Consider the following 15,085-nt stretch of genomic DNA (forward strand, 5'->3'; position numbering starts at 1 on the left):
AGGAAATTGTGAAATTAGTCTTTCAAAAATGGACATAGCAAAAATATAAATCTAGGTTGTAAAAATATACATAATGATACTTTATTGAGCAATTACTATGATTTAGTCATGATGTTAAGTGGTTTACATTCATTATGTTTTAAATTCTCAGACCAATTTTAAGAGTTTTGTACACTTACTCCAAGAAGATAAAGGACATAAAAATTATGCCAAAATTATGTTTCAAAATAGGGTAATTTTGTCTCTGTATTTTACCTCCTATATTTAATGTCTTCCATGTCCTTAGACATTATAATACTTATTGCAACTTTAAGGGTCAGAGTTATCATATAATACATAAAATAAATCTCACTGTAAAACATACATGATAAGCACAAATTTTGATTTCAGACAGCTAGGGGTATAAATAGTAATTCTGCTCGTAACAAGTCATTTGACCTACTTAGGCCTTACTTCACTCATCTGTAAAATATGAATAAAAATACTTACCTCAAAGGTTTTGTTGGGAATATTAAATGAGATAAAGTATGCTAAGTACCTAGCACAGTGCCTGGGAAATTGCAAATGTTCTATTTCAGCAATGAGTTATTATTATTAACATAACCACATAAGCATTAAATTTCCACGTAGATAAAAATCATTAAAGTACATACCAGGGATAGTTTAGAGACTGGAAAGTCATAGCTTGTGGACTAGATTTTGCCAATGGATGTGTTTGTCTAGTTAATCTAGTATTTTGCAAAAATAGAGACATTAAAAAAGAGAGATGTTACATTAAAATCTTGATTTCTGGATTCTCATGAAAAATAGAAGATCTGGCAAAATGTGTCTATATTTTTTCATGGCAAGAATTAGAGTTAAGTAGTGGCTTAACTGTAGTCTCTAATTTGCCATATTCTCCATCCTTCCCTCTTTATGACAATTTATTATCTTTTCGACCCCTATAGATACTTGGATTTTTGACTCCTGAGTTAGATCAATAGAAACAAGATCCATGCTCTGCTTTCCCCTTAGTCACCTGAGGGAGTCTTTAGTACTTGTATATTTATAGCTGCTTGATAATCAAAGCATAACAGTGTCTAGGTCAAACTGTCTGGAAGATACCCTTGAACAAAGTGAATGGAGGAAGATATAGGGGAGGTAGAAAGGGAGAGTTAGAGTGTACAGCTATATGTAATGTATCCAATAAAACTTGTGTCTCTCTGGATTTGATTTGTTCTCAACTGAATTTGCAAAAAGAAGTAGTTTACCAGACTCTTAATCTACCACTCTCTTTGAAATGTCTTCAGAAATATGTTTGGTATGATAGAAAAGAACTATGTGAACAGGCAGATCACAGAAAAAGTAATAGGAAGGGCTTAGAGTGCACTCATAATACATATTAAAACACTAGCAAGATACATTTTCACTTATCACATTGGCAGAGGCAGAAAACAAAAGAAAGATTCAAATAAAATTACTCTGTGAGGGAATGAGAGAACAGGCATTTTTATACAACGTTATTGGGAATTTAAGTTGTACAACCTCTTTGAAGGGCAATTTTGCTATCTATATATCTATATATATGAAAACTAAAAATAAATATTTCATTTAACTCAGCAACTCTACTTGTACAAACCTTGTTTGGTGCATAAATTTACATACACATTTAATGCTAAGGGTGATGATCTGTCCAGCTAAAAGATGTTTTTTGGCTTTGTCTGCAGCCAGTAAGTGGCCATAAAATAAAATTCTGATATAACAAAATATGTGAGCAGAATCTTTGGAAGGAACACTCAGGAGCTTTCCTGAAAGAAAAATAGATAATTGGGAAAGATTCTTTTCTTTTCTTTTCCCACCATTTTTCCTTTAACTTATAATGTACATGTAATTAAGTAGGTAACCAACTTCTATCACAGCACATGAGGTGACCTTGAGAATGGAAACAGTGGTTGAATGGCGGAGGAGAAAGATCCTGAGTTCTTTGGGATTGTTCAACTGCCCGAAATACTCTGAAAAATATACCACTGGATTTAATTTACAGAATAGAGAAATAAACTTCAATCATGTTTAAGCCACTATGTCTATTATATACAACCAAACTTAATCCAAACTGAAACAAAAGAAAAATGCATGAAAAAGGAACTGTGAGGATACTCATAAATTACTGACAGTGGTTTCCTTTGGAAGTGAGAATAGGATTGGAGGGTGGTGATAAGGAAGATTGTCATACTTTGCTTGTGACAAATATGTATTTTTAAAATATTTTACATGGAACATATATCCATGCATTATTTTGTAATAAGAAAAAATGAAATCAAAGAGTAATGCATTACAAACAACTAAAAAGGATTATGCATAATTTTTGTGGATATATTGTAGGGAGCATATAGACATGTAATTTCAAATAAGGGAAGCTAAATATAAATTGTGGACCTTTTTACCTCAAAAGTGAGGTGAATAAACAAAAAGTTTTCTTTTTTATATACATAGAAAGAAAATATAAAATTAAATTCTAATTATAATAGTTTATTCTGTTCTTTTGATCTATATATCTGTCTTTATGCCAATAGCACTGTCTTGTTTATTTTGGTTTTATAGTTAGCCTTGAAAATAAGTAATGTAAATTATCTGACTTTTTTCTTCTTTGACAAAATTATTTTTTCTAAGTCATTTGCACTTCCATATAAATTTTAAAATCAGATCATCTATTTCTATAAAAATGCTTAATGGAATTTTGATTGGAATTATTTTGAATATCTGGATCAATTTAGGTACTGGGACATTTAAAAAATATTGAGTCTTCAATCCATGAACTTGGAATACATCTCCATTTTTAAAAATCTGCTTTAGAACTCGGAGCAATGTTTTTTAGTTTTTAGTATGCAGGTTCTTATACATGTTTTGTTAAAATTATTCCTAAGTATTTTGTACTTTTGATCCTTTTGTAAATGTTAGTTTATTTCATTTTCCAGTTGTTTGTTGATAGTATTTATAAATGCAATTGATTTTTGTATATTGACTTTGCATCCTATTTACTTGCTAAATTCACTCATTAATTCTGATAGTCTATTTGGAAATCCTTTAGGATTTTCTAAATAGACAATTATGTCAGTCCACAAGTCACTTATGCTATGTTCATTTTTTTGCTTTGTTTTTTTCTTTTCTCTATGTTTTATTTTGGATAGTTTCTCTTGTTATAGGTTTATTAATATATTTTTCTAAGGTGTATCATCTTTTATTGTTATTGGGTATATTTTCATTTCAGTTACTAAATTTCACTTCCAGAGGTTTTACTTAGGTCTTTTTTATATTTACCATTTAGCTCTTCTTTGTGTTAAAATTTTTCTATATCATTTTAAAAATATGAAATATATTTATAGTAGTTCTTTTAATATCCTTGTCTGCTAATTCCATCATCTATGTCATTTCTCAGTGTTTCCACTGATTGAATTTTCTCCTGGTACTAGATCATTATTCCTGCTTCTTTGTATGCCTGATAATTTTTGTTTGCAACCTGACATCTTAAATTTTACAATAATGTGTGCTGAATTTCAGTATATTTCTTTAAATATTTAGTTTTGTTCTGGGATGCAATTAAGTTACTTTTTTTTTTATTGAAGTACAGTCAGTTACAATGTGTCAATTTCTGGTGTACAGCACAATGTCCCAGTTATACATATACATACATATATTCGTTTTCATATTCTTTTTCATTAAAGCTTATTACAAGATATTGAATATAGCTCCCTGTGCTATACAGAAGAAACTTTTTAAAAATCTATTTTTATATATAGTGGCTAACATTTACAAATCTAAAACTCCCAAATTTATCTTTTCTCACCCCCTTTCCCCCAGTAACCATAAGATTATTTACTATGTCTACGAGTCTGTTTCTGTTTTGTAGATGAGTCCATAGTGTCCTTTTTTTCTCTTTTTTTTTAGATTCCACATATGAGCGATCTCATATGGTATTTTTCTTTCTCTTTCTGGCTTACTTCACTTAGAATGATGATCTCTAGGTCCATCCTTGTTGCTGCAAATGGCATTGTTTAATTCTTTTTCATGGCCCAGTGTATTCCATTGTATAAATATACTGCAACTTCTTTATAAAGTCATCTGTTGATGGACATTTAAGTTATTTCCATGTCTTGGCTATTGTATGTAGTGCTGCTATGAACATTGGGGTGCATGTATCTTTTCAAATTAGAATTCCTTCGAGATATACGCCCAGGTATGGGATTGCTGGATCATATGGTAATGAGGTATCACCTCACACTAGTGAGAATGGCCAGCATTCAAAAGTCCACAAATGATAAATGCTGGAGGAGGTGTGGAGAAAAAGGAACCCTCCTACACTGTTGGTGGGAATGTAGTTTGGTGCAGCCATTATGGAAAACAGGATGGAGATTCCTCAAAAAACTAAAAATAGACTTACCATATGATCCAGTTAAGTTACTTGTAATCAGTTTGATCCTTTCAAACTTTGATCTTAAGTTTAGTTATGGCAGATTCAGAACAGCCTTTATTCTAGGTTTCAGTTAGCCCACTACCAAGATTCATACATTTTTTTTTGAGACTTAAGTGAAGTCCTGAATATTAAGAGCTCCCCACTCAATTCTCTCTGGATAGAATGCAAACTATTACAAACAAGTTCTGTGTTGGCTCCAGGAATTTTTCAACCGACTCTTGCAATGATTATTTCCTAGTCTTTAGGTACCTTCCTCTAATCGTTTGTGAATCAGCCCCAGACAGACTCTAAGATATGCTTCTACAGATTCCTGGAGTGTTCTTTATGTGTCGCCTCCTCTTCTTGGGTATTCTGCAATGAGTTTTAACCACCCTGGATTCACTGAAAGCTGGATTTTGACTCCTCAGTGGAGTTATACCATTTGTCTTTATGTGAGTTCCCCCTCTTGCACTGTACATTGGGAGTTCTCTCTGCACAGTAAGCTGAGGCAATAATGACTCACCTCATTCCTTTCTGTTCTCTCAGGAATGATTCTTTTGTGATGTCTAATTTTCAATGTTTGAAAACCATTGTTTAATATATGCTGTCCTGTTTTCTAGTTGTTTAAGGTGAAAGGGTAAACCTGGTCCTGCTACTTTATCATGGCTGTGATATAGGAAAAATGAACGTGGGGTGTGATGAGGGCCGTGTCCCAGGTCTCAGTTGAGCCCCTGGGATATGCCCCACCAGGTGTGGGTCCTTTGCTTCATGAAGGAAAGTATTCAAGAATGAGCCATAGTTGAGTAAACATAGATTTATTTAGAGAGATACATACTGCATAGAGTGTAGGCTGTTTCAGAAGGCAAGTAAAAAGCCATGAGCTGTGGGGGTTGGGTGCTCAGGTTAAAGTAAAAATAGATACACACTCCATAGACAGAGTGCGGGCCATCTCTGAAGATGAGAGAGTGAGAGAGGCGACCATGAGGCATAGTGTTGCCAGTTTTTATGGGCTTGGTAGTTTCATATGCTAATAAGTGGGAAGACCATTCCAACTACCCTGGGGAAGGGGCTGGGATTCCCAGAAATTGGGCCATGCCCACTTTGACCTTTTGTGGCTAATCTTGAAACTGTCATAGCGCCCATGGGCATGTTATTCACTATGCTAATATATTACAATGAGCATATAATGAAACTCAAGGTCTATTAGAAGTCAAATCTCCTGCCATCTTGAGCCTCAAGGCCTACTGGGAGTTGAATCTTCCACCATTTTGGTGTTAAATACTGTGTCATTCCTTGACTGACTGTGCCCTGCCCTCTTCCCTCCTGTCTCAGCGGGAATGTAAGTCCATACTGATCTACTGAATAAAGAATTCTATTTTGAATAAAAATAAGAAATTCACTGTAAGTGACTAAGTAGCCCAATCTAAATATATCAGTTAACTATACTTCTCAGAAATTTAGTTAATAAATTCATAAACAAAGGAAAGTGTCTTTGTCAGTAGATCTGCCTTATAAGAAATGGTAAAGGGACTCCTTCAGGCTGGACAGTATAGTAACCTGAAGCTATATGATAAAGAATGAAAGTAAATAAATAAATATAAAGCCAGTATTATTGCACTTTTGGTTTGTAATTCCTCTTCTTTCTCTTATGATTTAAATAAAAAATGGATAAAACAATAATTATAAATCTATGTTAATGAGCACATAATGTATAAATAAATAATCTGTGGCAATACAAAGGGGGTCATGATTTTTTAGGAGCAGAGCAGGTATATTATTGAAACCAAACTGGTATTATTCAAATTGGGTTGTTATAAGTTTAATGTTAATTATAATCCTCAAGGTAATCTTTAAGAAAGCAACTAAACATGTACAGAAAGAAAAAAAGAAATGAATCAAAGTAGTACAGTACAAAAAAGTTAACTAAATACTAAAAAAAAGCACTAATAGAGGAACTGAGGAACAAAAATAGCAAAGTGGCAGAAGTAAGTCATTCATTATCAGTAAGTATTTAATTGTAAATAGATTCAACTTTCCAAGTAAAGGGAAGAAATTGGCATAATAGATAAAGAAGCATGATCCATTTGTATGCTGTCTATAAGAGCATTTGTTATTTTAATTACAAGGACAAAAAGAGATTAAAAGTGAAATGATGGAGAAAAATATTCTATGCAAATAGAAAGAGAGGAGACCTAGGATGACTATATTATTATAAAAACAGATTTTAGGTAAAAAATATTACAAGAGAAAAGTAGGAAATTACATATTGATAAAAACGACAATCCATCAAGATGACATTGAACTTGTAAACATATACGCATCTAATGAGAGCTCTCCAAAAATATAGGAAACAAAAATTGACAGAATTGAAGGGAAATAGTTCTTAAATGGTAGTCAGGGACATCAATACACCACTTTCAATAATATATATGCAACCAGACAGAAGATCAATAAGGAAAAGAGGGCTTGAACAACACTATATAAACCAACTAGACCTCGCAGACATCTTTAAAACACTCTAGGCAACAGCAGCTGAATGCACATTCTTCTCCAGTACATGTAGGACATTCTCCAGGATAGACTACGTATTACAGTAGAAAACAAGTCCTAATGACTTTTAATAGATTGAAATCATGCAAAGTAGTATTTCTGATCACAATTGAATGAAACTGAAATTATTAGCAGAAGAAAAACTGGAATACTCACAAATATGTGGAAATCACATAGCACACTTTTAAACAAGAAATGAGTCAAAGAAGTTACAGGGAAATTAGAAAATACAAAGAGATGAATAAAAATTAACATAATATACTAAAACTTACAGAGGCAGCAAAGCAATGGTATGAAGTGTTGTGTGCCACAAGGGGGCTACCTGTGACATGGTGATGTGCAGGTTGGTAAAATAATTGACCAGAGATTAAGAATAGAAAGGAGCTTGTTAGGGTTCACTGTCATAGACAACAGTGGTCACAGAGGTGAGGGGTGCCTGCATGAGTACTGAGGGCCGGTTGTTGGGGTCTTTTATGAGGTTGGGTTGCAAGGTGCCCGATCAGCTAGTGCGCAAGTCTCTGATTGGTGGTAAGTGAGGTAAGAGGTTTAGGGTCTGTGAAGGGCGGTGGGGTTTATGACTCTGATAAGGTGGGCTGAAACAAGCCAGCCTGAGCTATTGTGAGATTAAGCATTACCTAGGGCTATTAGTTTGTTAGGGGAAATAAGCCCAGTAAAGATTCAAAATATTTATAATATTGCATAGGCCAAATAAACAATATGTGGGGGTCAGATTTAGCCTGTGTGGCATCAACTTATGACTTCTTGTTTATAGTTTCCATACAATTCTCTACAGTGTTCTTGAGGAAAGGGCCAAAGGCAACCTCCTTTAGATCTTCTAGGTGAAATGTTTCAATAGTTACAAACCTACCTGTCTTGTCCAACATTTGTAAACCAGTATTTTTTTCTTCACAGGAATATTATGAGAGGAAACAGTCATATGTGTTGCTGAAGTCCAGATATAAATGTATTTATTTTGTACCTAGTTATGTGATTTAATAAGGAAATGAACTTGTACTCATGAGATATGTACTTAGTGAATTCATCCTAATCACCATCATGGAAGCAGTGTCATGTTGGGGCTATGCACAGACTCTGGTCAGATGGATTTGGATTCAATTCCTATTCCATTGCCCACCAGTGTCTCATATTAGAAGAGTTACTTTCTTAGTCATCTCAGGCTTCTATAACAAAATATTGTAAACTGGTGGCTTATAAACAGTAGCAATTTATTTCTCACAGTTCTGGAGGCTAGAAGTCTGAGACCAGGGTGCCAACACAGTCCGTTCTGGTTAGGGTCTGATTCCAAGTTGCAGACTGTTCACTTCTTTTGTATCTTCACATGACAGGGAGCAGAGAGAGGACATAAGTTCTCATGACTTTTATAAGGGCACAGATTCCGTTTATGAGGGCTTTGCCCTCATGATCTTAACCTAATTTTAATTACCTTCCAAAGGCCTCAACTCCTTAGGCAGTGGAGTTTCAACTATGAATTTTGAGGGGATAAAAACATTAAGTCCATAACAATTACTTAACCTCTTTGCACCTCCATTTCATTGTTTTCAGTGGAGAACATAATAAGAACCTACTCTATAAGGTTGTTTTGAAGATTAAGTGAGATAGTATTTGTCAAGTGCTTGGTATGTAATAAATGCTCAATTATATCAGTTGCTGTGATTAGTGAGCATATCTTTAATTAGATATTCAGCAGTATTACCAAGAAATGGTATCAGGTTCACTGGTCTGTGGTTTTCAAAATAGAAATATAATCTGATGTTATTATTAATGAATGTATTATATTATGATTCAGAAATCCTGGATTGGGGTGGGGGGTACAGCTCAATGGTAGTGCATGAGGTCCTGGGTTTAGTTCAATTCCTAGCACCTCCACTAAAAAAGATAAATAAGCCTAATTACCTCCCCCCTCATCAAAAAATAATAAAATAAAAATAAAATAAGGTGATATTATATTAAAAAAGAAAAAGAAAAAGAAATCCTGGATTAGTATCTCAGCTGTCCTGAGGAGTGTGTTCTATGAATTGACATGACTGAACATAATACTAAATTCCAAGCATACATTACATATATTGATAATGAATGAATGCCTGTGTTATGAGTTGTGAGAGGTTCTGACATGCCTATGTGCTTCCAAATATCTCTCTTATCAGACTGCTGTAGAAGCTAAAATCTTTCCATAAAGATCACTTGTTTGGGTAGCAAATCTCTAGAAGGTCTAGTATGAGTACGGAGTTTTCATCATATAAATAAATTAAGAGAGCAGAGGTCAGGAGAGTATTAGAGTCAGAATTATTCTAGAAAATTTGGAAGTGACATTGCCACCAAAGTGAAACCAGACATCCTGTTCATCAGAATGAGGACACAGAAGGAAAAAGGTAAGCTAAGAAATATTAAAGGAAAGTTAGTGTGGTTTAATCAGCAGGGATACTAAATAGAGTAAGAGAATCACTAAAGGGAAGGGGGTGGGCAAAAACAAATTCTGTTTCCTAGTTTTGTTTTAAGCTGGCCATGTCTGCCCCAACTTCTGCACCCCAGTGTTCTTTTAGGTACAAAGCCAACTGAACGTGAATTTTCCCGAGATCAGATAAGCAGTACTACTATTGAACTGTGATCATTTTTTCTATAACGGTCTCAGAGGTTGGAATAAAATAATTGGAATTGTCCAGGCAAGCAAGTGTCCTCTACAGGAGAGAACCTGGAAAAAGACTGAGACAGAGTTTCTCAAGACTAAGAAGAGACTCTCAAAGAATTCACATGAAGTGACTTTCCTCTGAAAGGCTAAGAAGGAATTGTGTAAATGCAAAATACCTTAGATCCTGGCTATCATAGTGTCCTTGGGGTCTTGGTTATGAGGTGAATAAACTTTGACTGCTTTTGCTTTGTACTGAATTCCCTACTAAAGTAGACAATCAGGTAGCCAGGCTCCTGTGTATTGTTATGACGACTCTTTACATAAGTAATTATACAAGCGGTGTATGAATGCCAAAAAGCATGATTTAATTATATCTTTAATGTTTCATCTTCACTTGTCACTTGAAGGCCACATCATTTTATTGCTTTCCTTTCTAATTCTCCCCTTGGGTTAAAGACAAAGTTCGATAATAAGCAAGTAATTAAATTGCTTTCAGTTCAGAATGTCAGTGTGGTTTTGATTCAGAATATCAATGGGTTTCTAAAAGGAAATTAAGCACAGAAATACTCATAAGGAAAATATTACTATATATTACAGTTGTACAAAGATTTAGATGTTATATCCTAGCTTTTAGTGGCATTTAACACGACCATTTTTCTACAGCATCAAATAGTGTGACTGGAGGTAAGGTAGAGTGGACTTACACATTTTGGCTGGTTGAAAGATGTGTCAAGAGGGCAACAGTTTTAGTTTCAATTTTGTGAATTCAATCTGTGTCTATGAGTGTGTATGTGTGTGATGGAAATCATCCTTGCTCCATGACCGTCCTCAAAAATTGTTAGTTTGCTGTCCTCAATTCTCCTTCACTCCTTAGCAGAGGAAACTGCTATAGAGCACCTTACCAACCACAGCTCTCCATCAAATAGTACTGTTTTATTGTCTCTATGAGTGTCTATAGCTGTGAACATTCAAATTACTAAAATGCCATTACCTAAAAGAGAATCCAAGATACGGATATGAAAGGAGATTAGCCAAGTTTAAAAATATGTCTTCAGACACTTTCATCCAGGAAATTGGTCGTGTTCTTATTTATAACTGGGGCAGAGATATCTGTGCCTTCAGAAATCGGTGTTTAATCTTTAGTTTGCATGATAAATTATGGCCTTTTCTTTAAACCTCCCCCACTAACCAACAACGACAAAAAGTAATAGGATCAAAAACCACTGGATGTATTACTTTCCATTAACCAGCATGTCTCAGGTATGCTAATTAAATGCTGAATATCCTTGCTTATATAGTATGATCTTTCTGGGGGAGTCTGATTCTGGTGAAAGAAAACTAATTGAATTAAACCAAGTCAGTATGGTTTTGATAGGAGATGTACTTTCATCTTCTACTTCTATAAATATTGATGATCTTATGTGGGTCATTTATTTATTCCAGAAATATTTATTAAGTGTCTAGTCTGTGACAGATATACTTCTAGATCACTCACGGGAATCGTTGACAACAATATTTTATTTACTACAACATTCCATTGCCTAATAATGTCAGATAAATGAGGGTACACTGTATATAATTTTAACTCCAGCAGTGGGTACAGAACACATGTAAGTTGATGCATATTTAATTATGCTATGAACGAGGTCACTGTACACCTCTTTGTTGCTAAAGCCAATGGGTGATTTCTCAGTCTAATCTGACTTAAGTGCTCTCTGATGTATGAGATACTTGTTAGGATACCACCCAATGGCCATGGATGTACCCCTCACACCCCTTTCTAAAGTGCATGCAGGTAAAACAGACCACCCCAAAGCCAGTCATCAAAATTAATTTAAATGTTTATAACTCACTCAGGTATTTGAAAAGCCAGGTGGATTCCCTGAGGTAGGGGCAGGTCCCACCAGCAAGAGGGGCCAGGCACAAAGAGGAGAGAGACAGCTTAAGCAATGACAAATTAATAAGGGCCAGAGGGAGACTAATTTCGGTAGCAGGGTGTGGTGATGCAGAGTAGGACTGGGAGGGGAAGGAAGACCAGAGTAGTGACGGTAGGTTGACTTTTCAGGAAGCAGCTGAGGTGAGAGCAGTTGATAGTCTGTTGGTGTTTCACACTGGCAGATTTTTAAGGATTTAGCTCAGTGTCATTTTGCCAGACCTTGACTTAATACTATTTCTCCACATACTGTTGACCACCACTTACCCTTTCTTAAGCATTAGTGACTTTTGTCGTTCCTGGTTTTGACACATCAGTCCCCCCAACCCCATTAACTCTAACTTGGTCTCATTTCCAGTCTCCCCTCCTCCTAATACTTACTATAGATAATAATATTCCCCTGGGTTCCCTCAGAAGAGCATGAGCCCACCTTTCCACTGATAGATTTAAGTTCTCAGAACCAGATTAGAAAATGCATCATACTTAAAAAACTGAGTAAAGTATTGTCCGGACTTCTGGGACCTCTTCAGATTACATTAGGTGATATTTACACACAAGTTAAAAATCTTGTCCAAACTTTCAGATTAACAAATAGAAATATTATACACAAACCTGCAGGGTGGATTGCTTTGGTGTTGCTGTCTTTGCTGACCCCAATTCTTGGCATTCAGAAGCATCCTCAAGAAAATGTGATGTTTGCACAGTTTATAGCCACCCTGCTTAAAGAATTACATTTAAAGAATGAAGACCTTGAAACTTTAACCATCATTTTTAGAATCAACTGTTAACCAGAATGGTATAATCCATGAAGGCCACATAGATGACCCTATATTCACCATTTCTGGAATTCTAGCCACAATAATTGTCTGGTGGTGACTGATAAATAGCTATAACTGTAGAGAGTGACTTCCCCAGATAGAGGAGAACCATTACTCCAACAAGGATAAGCAAGACCTTGCATCCTAGTTATAAGGCACAGTATTTTTATTTATTTGAAAATGGAAGTTGAAATCTTAAATTGAAACTTGAGTGAATATTCAAGAAAATATAATGACCTATTATTTTTTCTAAAAAAAAAATCCCCTGGGTTTCATTTCGAAATGAGTGTTGTATGTGTGCTTGTGTGTGTGTGTGAGAGAGAGAGAGAGAGAGAGACTGAGACAAAGACCAAGACAGAAGAATCTTATGGGAGGAGGCTTTTTCAATATATATTTATATATAGCCCTAGCTCAGGTCTGAGTATCAAAATTTCCTAGGCAGAGGGAGGACAGATTTGTCTCTCCCACTTGAGAACGATTGTTTTATATACTTTCTCTGGGTGATCTTCCTCAGTCTCAAGGAACACTGGTTTTATATCTATATATTTATGTCTGTATCTTTAACCCTTCTCTGTCTGTTTCCATATATGTAAAACGGGGGTAGTATCTATGTCAAAATATTTTTATCAGTGTTTACTGAGATAATACTCTGTATATTTAGCATCTAGAATTGCACATGGCAGATAGAAAGTGCTCAATCAATATTAACTTTTATTATTATTATCACAGTGTCATTGCTCTTTAATTCACTTATTTAATCAATGAAAAAACTGTTGATCACCTACTATGGGGTTAGATACTGCCAGCCCAAAACTCTCTTCTGGGCTTCTGTTGTATATAACAAACTGCTAGAAGACTTGGCTGTCCCAAAGATACCTCAAACTCACTGAACTCTCCTTGCTGCTTTCTAAACTTGATTTTTGTCCTCTAATGATTACCATGTAAATCATTTGCCATATGATATAACTAGCTGCACAAACATCATCCTTGACTTATTTCCTTCCTCACAGCCAATCAGTCAGTAGGCTGTGCCAATTTTGTTTCTAAAACACCTCTCAAATTCACCCCCTTTTCGCAATTCTTTATGCTGTTATTCTCGACCAGTGTTCTACCATCTCCAGTCAAATAAATTCAACAGTTATTCTCTGACATTTTATTTTTCACTCTCCAAAGCAAGAGTTACCTTTTTAAAAGGAAAATATAATCATGACAAACCTCTTTACTTAAAACCTTTTAATGGCTCCTTTTGATGGTTAATTTTACATGGGCCAGGGGTACTCAGGTTGAACAGTGTTTCTGGCTGTGTCTGCGAAGGTGTTTCAAGACGAGATTAGAGTTTGAATCAGTAGACTCAGTAAATAGCCCTTCACAATGTGGTTGGGCATCATTTAATCTGCTAAGGGTCTGAATAGAAGAAAAAGTGATGGAAGGAGAAATTCACACTTTTTTTTTTTTTTTGGCCTCACTGTGCTAGCGCATCCCATCACATTTTCTCCTACCCTCAGACTGGAATTCACTTCATTGGCTCCTCTGGTTCAGGCTTTTGGATTTGGCTTGGAATGAATTACACCTACATCATTGGCTTTCCTTTGCCTCCAGCTTGCAGACAGCAGATTGTGGGATTTCTCATCCTCTATAACTGCACGAGCCAATCTCTTTCTCATATGTGTGTGTGTATACTGTTTCTCTGGAAAACCCTGAGGAAATACACTCTTCAAAGCTCAAATTACGAACTCCTCAAATATTGCTAACAAGCTTTTGCAATGCATGGTCTCTGTAAGAGCAAATAATATATCTGAGAAGTGGTTAATATCCAAAATACATGAAGAGCTATACAACTCAACATTTAAAAAAAAAACAAACTCATTTTAAAAATGGGCAGAAGACCTGAATAGACATTTTTCCAAAGAAGATATACATATGGCCAACAGACACATGAAAAGATGCTCAACATCATTAATCATCAGGAAATGCAAATCAAAACTACAATGAGATATCACCTCACACCTGTCAGAATGGCTATTATCAAAAAGACCACAAATAACAAATGTTGGTGAGGATGTGGAGAAAAGGGAACCCTTGTCCACTGTTGTTCGAAATGTCAATGGGTGCAGACACTATGGAAAACAGTAAGGGGGTTCCTCAAGAAATTAAAAATAGAACTACCATACAATACAGTAATTTCACTTCTGTGTATTTTTCTGGAAAAAAAACATGGATTCAAAAATATATATATGTACCCCTATGTTCATTGTGGCATTATTGACAATAGCCAAGATATGGAAGCAACCTAAGTGCCCATTGATAGATAAGTGAGTGAATAAAAATGTTGTATATGCATACAGTGGAATATTACTCACCTATAAAAATCGAAATCTTGCCATTTGCAACAACATGGATGGACCTAGAGGATATTATGCTATGTGTAATAAATAAATCAGACAGAGAAAGATAAATACCACATGATTTCTCTTATATATGGAATCTAAACAAAACAAAACAAATGAGCAAACTTAACAAAACAAAAACAGAGTTATAGATACAGAGAACAAACAGATTGTTGCCAAAGGGAAGGAGGATGGAGGAGATGAGTAAAATCAGTGAGGGAGATTAAGTGGTACAAAGTTCTAGATAAAAAGTAAATGAGTCACAGGGATGAGATGTATAGTGTGGAAAATATAGTCAATAATAATGTGATATATTTGTGT

At 35.1% G+C, this 15,085-nt stretch overlaps 1 long non-coding RNA gene across 2 annotated transcripts in view; it reads left to right on the forward strand.

Moving 5' to 3' along the window:
* Positions 1-9,178: 9,178 nt before the first annotated feature.
* Positions 9,179-15,085, forward strand: part of LOC140691999 (uncharacterized) — a 38,314-nt gene continuing 32,407 nt past the window's right edge. For both annotated transcript variants that reach the window (XR_012067597.1, XR_012067598.1), the window contains exon 1: positions 9,179-9,369. This is a non-coding gene — a long non-coding RNA (uncharacterized lncRNA). The remainder of the gene's footprint in view (positions 9,370-15,085) is intronic.

This window comes from Vicugna pacos, chromosome X, assembly GCF_048564905.1.
Source record: "Vicugna pacos chromosome X, VicPac4, whole genome shotgun sequence".
NCBI classification, from domain to species: Eukaryota; Metazoa; Chordata; class Mammalia; order Artiodactyla; family Camelidae; genus Vicugna; species Vicugna pacos.